Here is a 6971-nt window from a genome sequence, read left to right as displayed (position 1 = left end):
TGCTGAACAGAAATGCCAACGTTCTCTTTCATTTGCATGATCAGAAAAAGAAGAAAAGGTGGTGGCTGTATTCTTCACATCCATTTTGGAGCTGCTGGCTGTGCTCTGTGATTTGATACCAACCTTTTCCTCTCCAGAAAGCCAAAGTAGGTGCAAGGTCACTCCAGGAATAGGTCGTAGCCTATTAACACACATCTGTTTTCCTTCTTTCATCACTGTGCACAAACAAAACCAGCCGTGAAACTTGCTGAGCCAAGGGCGGAACTGTTCTCTGCCTCAGTTACCAGAATTTTTTTAGCCTTGAAACAAGCCATCCCCCTCCCAAAACCTCTAAAACGCGAAAAAATCCATTTGCTTTCCTCCAATCCCTGGCACACAGCAATTAGCTAATCCTTGGCTGGTTTCGGTGTCCTGCCGTCTCGCTGCCGTTTCCATAAAAAGAAAAGTGAAGCATGATCTTCAGTGCACAGGTCCTCTTTCCTCTTGCATCTTTCTGATCAAACGCGTGTGTTTCGTGGCCAAGCATCGGTTACTCGGAGCCTGTGACCGCGGTGGCTTAGAGGCAGTGAGGGAGGAACCCGGGACAGGCGCTGCTTGTGCTCAGGTCACGGTCTGGACTGGCAAAGCCTGTTTGAGAGATGAGGAATGGTGTAAACACGACATTTCAGATGGGTGCTCTCAAAACTATGCAGCAGGTTAAAACTCTGACTGTTGGAAACTGCCCGTTTGATGTATCAAAGGAGCAGCTGAAAAATGCAGCGTTGAGGCTAGGCTGTCTGGGTAAATGTTATACGTGCGAGGAATTTGCGTATTTCAAAGAAAAATAGCTTTATAAAGGGGTAAGTATAGAAGTGTAGCTCTTGTAGCCGTATCCCAAAACTGTCGGGGAAGCTAAACCTGCAGGTGGCATTTCATCAGGCTTCTGACGATCTGTGCGAGCTGGGAGTGTTCATTTGAAGTCTCATTTTAATTCACAAGTGTGTACGTAGAAAAACAGCAAGAAAAGCTGCTAAACCTTTCCTGCTGCAGGAAGTTCATTGGTAGGAAGGTCCTTGGGATAGATCCACGCGTCGTAACACCTCTGCATCGCTGCAGACGGACGCGGCAGTGTGAAAATCGGAGGATTGTGGCCACTTCTGTGAAACAGCGTGCCAGTGGGATGTTTTCCAAGCACACCTTGTTTACCGGCAGCCACAAACTCAGCGTTTGTGATGTGCCCCTGGCTTCACCTGAGGCAGGAGAAGTGTTGTGGCACCTCTGGATCATTAACTCTAAGAACCAAGGCAAAAATCTCATTTAATTTCTCCTTTAGAATCAATGGTAAAAATTCTTACAACCAGGGTAAGATTATTTTTGGCTCACTGAGCGCAAGCCAAAAAAAAGTGTTTTCTGCAGAAATATTCAGCTGGCTCTGGTGGATCTGGGATTCTCAAGGCAATTTTGTTCTCTTTTGCCTTCATTTTATTCCACATGGGATGTTACCTTCTCTTCTGAGTTGCAGGACTTGCAGCAGCTCCTGCAGAAATTCATTAAAAACCTCCTGTTGGGTCGGTGAAGTGCATTTATTCCTTACGTTGAAAACACGAGTTGCTGCGTCTCTGTTCCGAGCTGTGCACGAAGACGTGTTCGCAGGAGTATCCATGAGAGGGGAATGGTGAGAGGTAGGAAGTGCAGTTTCATGACCCTTTAAAATAGGATTAATTGGATTATTTGGGCAATTTGATCAAAAGCCATTGCTACAGCGCAAACCTGCTTCTGTTTTAGTTCCTACAAGCTTTTCACGTGCTCCTGAAATGTTTTTTTAGGTATATTAGTGGCGTAGCCTCCTCCAGAGCACTCATTAGAGAACACACAGCATCGTCACAGCTTGCTAGAAGGAAAGGAGAGTTTCTGAATCACAGAAGATCGAATCAGAGAATGGTTTGGGTGGGAAGGGACCTTAAAGCCCACCCGGTGCCACCCCTGCAATTTTATCAGCATATTGGATTTAAGAGCCAGAATTTTCTTGGTTTTTTGGTTTTGTTACAGTTACAGACCTTCCTGAGCCGAGGGATAGCGCGGTCTGTACCAATTCTTCGCAAAATATGGAAAACTGGTGTTCAGAAGGGAACACTGCTTGATGCACTAAACCCAGAAGCCTTCCACCAGCGCTCTGAGCTTTCACTTTGAACTTTTTTCTCTATGAACAGCTTAGAAATGCTGCACAGAGATTAGGGACTAGCCCAGAGCCGGTGTGAGCTCCAGCCAAAACCAATGTTTCAGCTGTTTCACAGTTGGCACAGAAAACAGCGTGGGAAGAATCAGCTGCTGACCTGGTCTTCTCTGGACAACCTTGAGCAGAATACTGTCAGAGGGAGGTGGGTTAGCCAGCAAGTCTCTCTCTCTGCTGATTTTTAGCTTTTAATATTGCCAGGTCTGCATGTAGTCTCTGTCTTGACTTCTTACATTTTGGTTTAAGAAAAATATTCCTAAAGCACCATTAAGGAGGAAGAAAAACAAAGCAATGAGTCTCATAAATATAAATGGATTTTTTTTCAATACGATAAAAATGGGCAGCGTTTTAAAGTATTACAAGCCAAAGCTCTTTTCCTGGATACAGTTTGAAATCTTTTACCAAAGTCTTTTCACATAAATTACAAAATTATCTGTATGAAACTGGGAGATGGTATTTAGGGTACAGGAATTTATAGCTAGCTTGTCGTAAGCCTTTTCTGCACTGTTTGGACATGAAACCACGTGAGCTGTTCCCACTCTTGTCATCCTTTTTATTAACCAGCCACCAAACCCATCATCTTTGTGAGCATTGAACCATCCCTCTCCCGAATCTGGCGGCAGGGTCAGCGGATCTGAAAATCATCCTTTAGCCTGTTCCAGGCTCTCTTGGTCTTGTCTGTTTGCAGAAATTGTAGCTGATGTTAAATCAGCTTAAAATGAGCCTCCTGTGCGTTGCCCTGTGGCTCTAGCAAGCACAAGCACACCCAGGATGTATAGATCAGGGTGTGGATTTTATCTACAGATGGTTTTCCGATCAGGCTTTTCACCAGCGATGCTGTCACAGGGCTGAACTCAACATACTCATCCTCTGAGCCCGTAAATCGCAGGTAACAAAAAATCTCCAACCCCACTTATTCTGAAAAAAAAGCCGTTTTTCTCCCCAAACGGTGCACGTCAAAGCAGGGAGCGCACAGGAGCAGGATCCTGGTTTTTCTTGGGATGGAGCGGATCACCTCAGGAGACCTTTCCGCTGCGACTGTGCCCAGCGAGGCTGAGCCCGGCGGGGACGGAGGAGCAGCCCAGCGATGCAGGCGAAAGGCCGGAGCGGCGTATCGGTTTTCCAAATCAATCCCCACTCTCCCGGAGACCTTCCTGACCCCGCAGCTAATGAGCGGCACGTCCTCAAACAGCACCGCTGAAGGCAGCCGGAGCCGGATCTCTCCTCTCCATGGGCACGACCTGGCTCTGAACTACTTGGGGAGAAATCCCAGTTTCTTTGTGTGCCGAAATGATCAGTTCTCAGTGCTGCTGTAAGAAATCAGGAACGCTGGAAGGGTGCCTGCAAGCCAAGGATGAGGTTAAAATGCTGAAAATTGGGTTTTTCATCTCATGGGCTGCTGCTGCTGGGTCTCTGCAGACCACTGCGACCAGCCCGTGTAATTTGTCAGCAGGTTTGGATCTGTTGTGTAGGAGCTTCGCGCCTCCATCACAAGGTGGTTTGGTTTTAGCGTTCTGCAAATTAAAAAGAAAATAATAATTGAAAAAAAATTCAGAGTCAGAGCCTGGAGAATACACTGATGTAATTCCTTTGGCTTCATACAAGAAGACTTGAGCTGAGGACAGACGTTCCCAAATTCAGAGTTTGCTTCCCAGAGCGTGTGGTTTGGACTTTTATAATTTTCATCTTTAATTTTTGCTTTCTGCAGCATTGAGAAAGAATAGGATGGCGGCGTCTAGTGTTGGGTTGGGCAGGGAAATACTTCACCATCGTGGGTTTTTTTCCAAACAGTTGGAACAAACAGGTTTTTTTTCCAAACAGTTGCCTCTCTGCATGCGGAACAAGAGAAAAACGCTTCCGAGGAGAACTGGTGAGCAACAGAAAACACATCCTGAGGGTTTTTTCCTGCGTATCCAACTTCTCGCACGCTGCACAACCCCGGGGTTTGCTGTGATCAGAAAACAGGCGCGGGGCAGTGCTGTCAGCGCTCTAATGTCTTGTTCCTTCTCTCCGCAGGGAGGAGCGGTGCTGGGGGGCATCCCGTACCGACGGCCCAATCGTCCCAGGCCCGCGGCCAATCTCTCGGAAGAAGAAACCAAAAGAATCGCCAGGATCTTCTCTGCCCAGCTCTCCAAGAAGGAATAGAGGGAGCGAGCGAGAGGCCGGCCGCAGCGGCTCCTTCCCAAGCCACAGCCGGACACATCGGCAAAGACCGGGTCCTCCGGGAAGAGGAGATGGAAGCTGTAGGTTTCAGGCTCTGATTTTTTAATTTGCCTAATTGGTATCTCGTTAGCGGGACATAAAGCCCGGTGGTCAACCAAGAGGTCGCGTGTCTTGCGAGGACAGGTCTCCGATGAGACTCTCCGCTTCGGATAACCGGTGGGATGTTACCTGGTCTCCAGATTCTCAATTTCTCAGATTTATTAATGAGAAATCTCTCTAATTAACCTTTTTTATTTTTTGAGTAAACACAAAGCAGCCCATTTTCAGACGGCTCCTTTTTCTTCAACCAAAGGATGGAGAACATTAGAAATTTGCCGTCCCAGAGAACTGTCGCCTCCCTGCCGGCGTGCACTGTGGGTGGGGAGGGAAGATGAGCTTCCTCCCCAGTGGCCTTTCAAAAATAGGAGAATTTTCTGATTCTAGAGGAATTTATGTGCCCAAGATGCTTCTGTAAATACCGGACAATGATACTGTAAAATACTCGTGTGTGTACAAAAGGGTTTTACTAAAAATATAGAACTTTTCTAAATTATTTTTGTACATTTTTATGCCGGGTACCTTTTGGATAACGGACTTTGCTGCAAACCGAGCCGAGTTATTTTTGTACTGCTCTGCACTGTTGGTGTTTCAATAAAAATTCCCCTGGTTCCTTGTCGTCTGGTGCAAAGTGTCACGAGCCTGTCGTTAACAGGTGGATGGGACTCCTTCTCCCCTGGGATCCTCCAGCGACAGCGGGAGAGGACATCCTAAAAATGTTTCCTGGAAGGTGCTGTGCCTGGGGGCACGCGTAAAGGTCGCAGCTTTGCAAAGTAATTGAATATCCCCCTGTGGAACGAGTTGGACCGCAGAGGCGAGCGAATATTCTGAATTAATCTTTGAATTCAGGATTTAAGAGACCTGAAGTGTCAGCATCCCTTTTTTCCTCCCACCTCTGTGCTTTTGGGGTTTTTTTGCCCTGTAAACATGCCCCCTTTCCCTGCCGTCGCTTTGGAAACAAATGTGGTGCCGAATCCCATCCCGCAATTTTCCCTGCGAAAACAGGGCTTCCTTCTCCCGCTGCTGGTCCCGGTGGCATCCTAAAAAAATCCTCCTTGCTGGAAAAGGTGACAATGTTGATGCTGAGTTAGTCCTCAAACATTTTTTTCCTCTTGTGTTTAGGTCCGCAGCGGAGCACGGTCCATCCAGCCAGGAAAACGGGACAGCAGCGAGCCGGAGACGGGCGCCAGCGCAGGACAAGTTGCCAGGAGCCGGATCCCCGGAGCAAAGGTGGCTTTAGGGTGTCAACCCAGCTCAAAATCCCTCTTGGGTGCTCATGGGGAAGAGCAGAGGCTTTCCGTACATCCATCCTTCGCCAGCACTTCCCTTTGGGGTTTGTGTTAAATAGTTCAAAGGGATAAATAAGCTGAGTTTTAAGAAAATGGAGAAAAAGGAGCATTTTTTGAGCTGCCACCCCACCTTTGTCCTCTCGGGGGGTGGGCACGCTCCGAAGGGCAGTGAGATTTTCGAACCCAGGAGGGATTTACCTCCGAGCCGCTCGCGTGGCCCCGGCTCTCGGGCTGCTCCGCGTGAGCTCGGGGAACATGTTCCACCATGCAGAGGAAATCCCGCCAGTAAACAAGCTGAGCAGCTGCTCCAGGGATTAATTACGGCTGCGTGGGCCCGTGTTCCGTTAATTACGGCTGCGTGGGCTTGTGCCAGGGCCAAAAGCGTCCGACCTGCCCCGTGGGGGGAGCGCTCGGGGCTGCTCTGCTCCCAAACCGCTCGCTCTTACAGTGTTTTCTGCGTCTTGTCCTTCCCCGAGCACGTTTAGGTTAAAAACACAAATTATTCCCCCATCCCTGAGGTCCCAGCGGCTGCCAAACAGCCAAGACCCCGTTCCCGGCTGCAAAGTTTTGTTCCCATGGGTGCTGGGGGTCTGGGCAGGGCCCCCCACCCATGTGTGAGCCTTGGGGGGGGGCCGAGGGTTGAAATGCCCCCACCCCGTCATGGGTGCTGGGTGTCCCCGTTCTCATCTGCTCAAATGCCACTGGGGGAACTGGGTTTCGATGTCACCTGATCCCCGCAGCCACTGGAATGTCCCATGTCCCCCCCCCAGTCCCGGGGGCTGTATAAGGGGTTCCGGCTTGCAGAGAGGGATGTGAGGCCGGAGTTGGGACACGGTGCCCAGGTCCCTACGGTGAGGACACAGGGGACCCAGCAGGTCACCCCGGGGGTTGTGCTCTCCTCAAGCACCCCTGGTTTGGGGTGGGGGGGTGCTGGTGAAGCCCATGCCAGCCCTGGGCTGAGCAAGGCAGCCCCGTGCCTCAGTTTCCCCAGGGCTGCAGGCAAGGAAACGGGGCAACATTTGGCTTTTGGGGTTATCTGAAGCCAGCGAGAGCCACCCTGGCACCTTGTCACCTCTGTCCCTAAACCAGCCACCTTCTTGATGCCTTGTCTGATGCAGCACTCCTCTCCCCTCACTTTCCTTCCAGCCCCTCCACCATCATGGTGGGTCTGAAGCCCCCCGAGGTGCCCCCAACAGCCACCGTGAAGTTAC

Source organism: Pterocles gutturalis, unplaced genomic scaffold (genome assembly GCF_000699245.1).
Source record: "Pterocles gutturalis isolate BGI_N339 unplaced genomic scaffold, ASM69924v1 scaffold36449, whole genome shotgun sequence".
Taxonomy (NCBI): domain Eukaryota; kingdom Metazoa; phylum Chordata; class Aves; order Pterocliformes; family Pteroclidae; genus Pterocles; species Pterocles gutturalis.
This window is presented reverse-complemented; position numbering follows the sequence as displayed.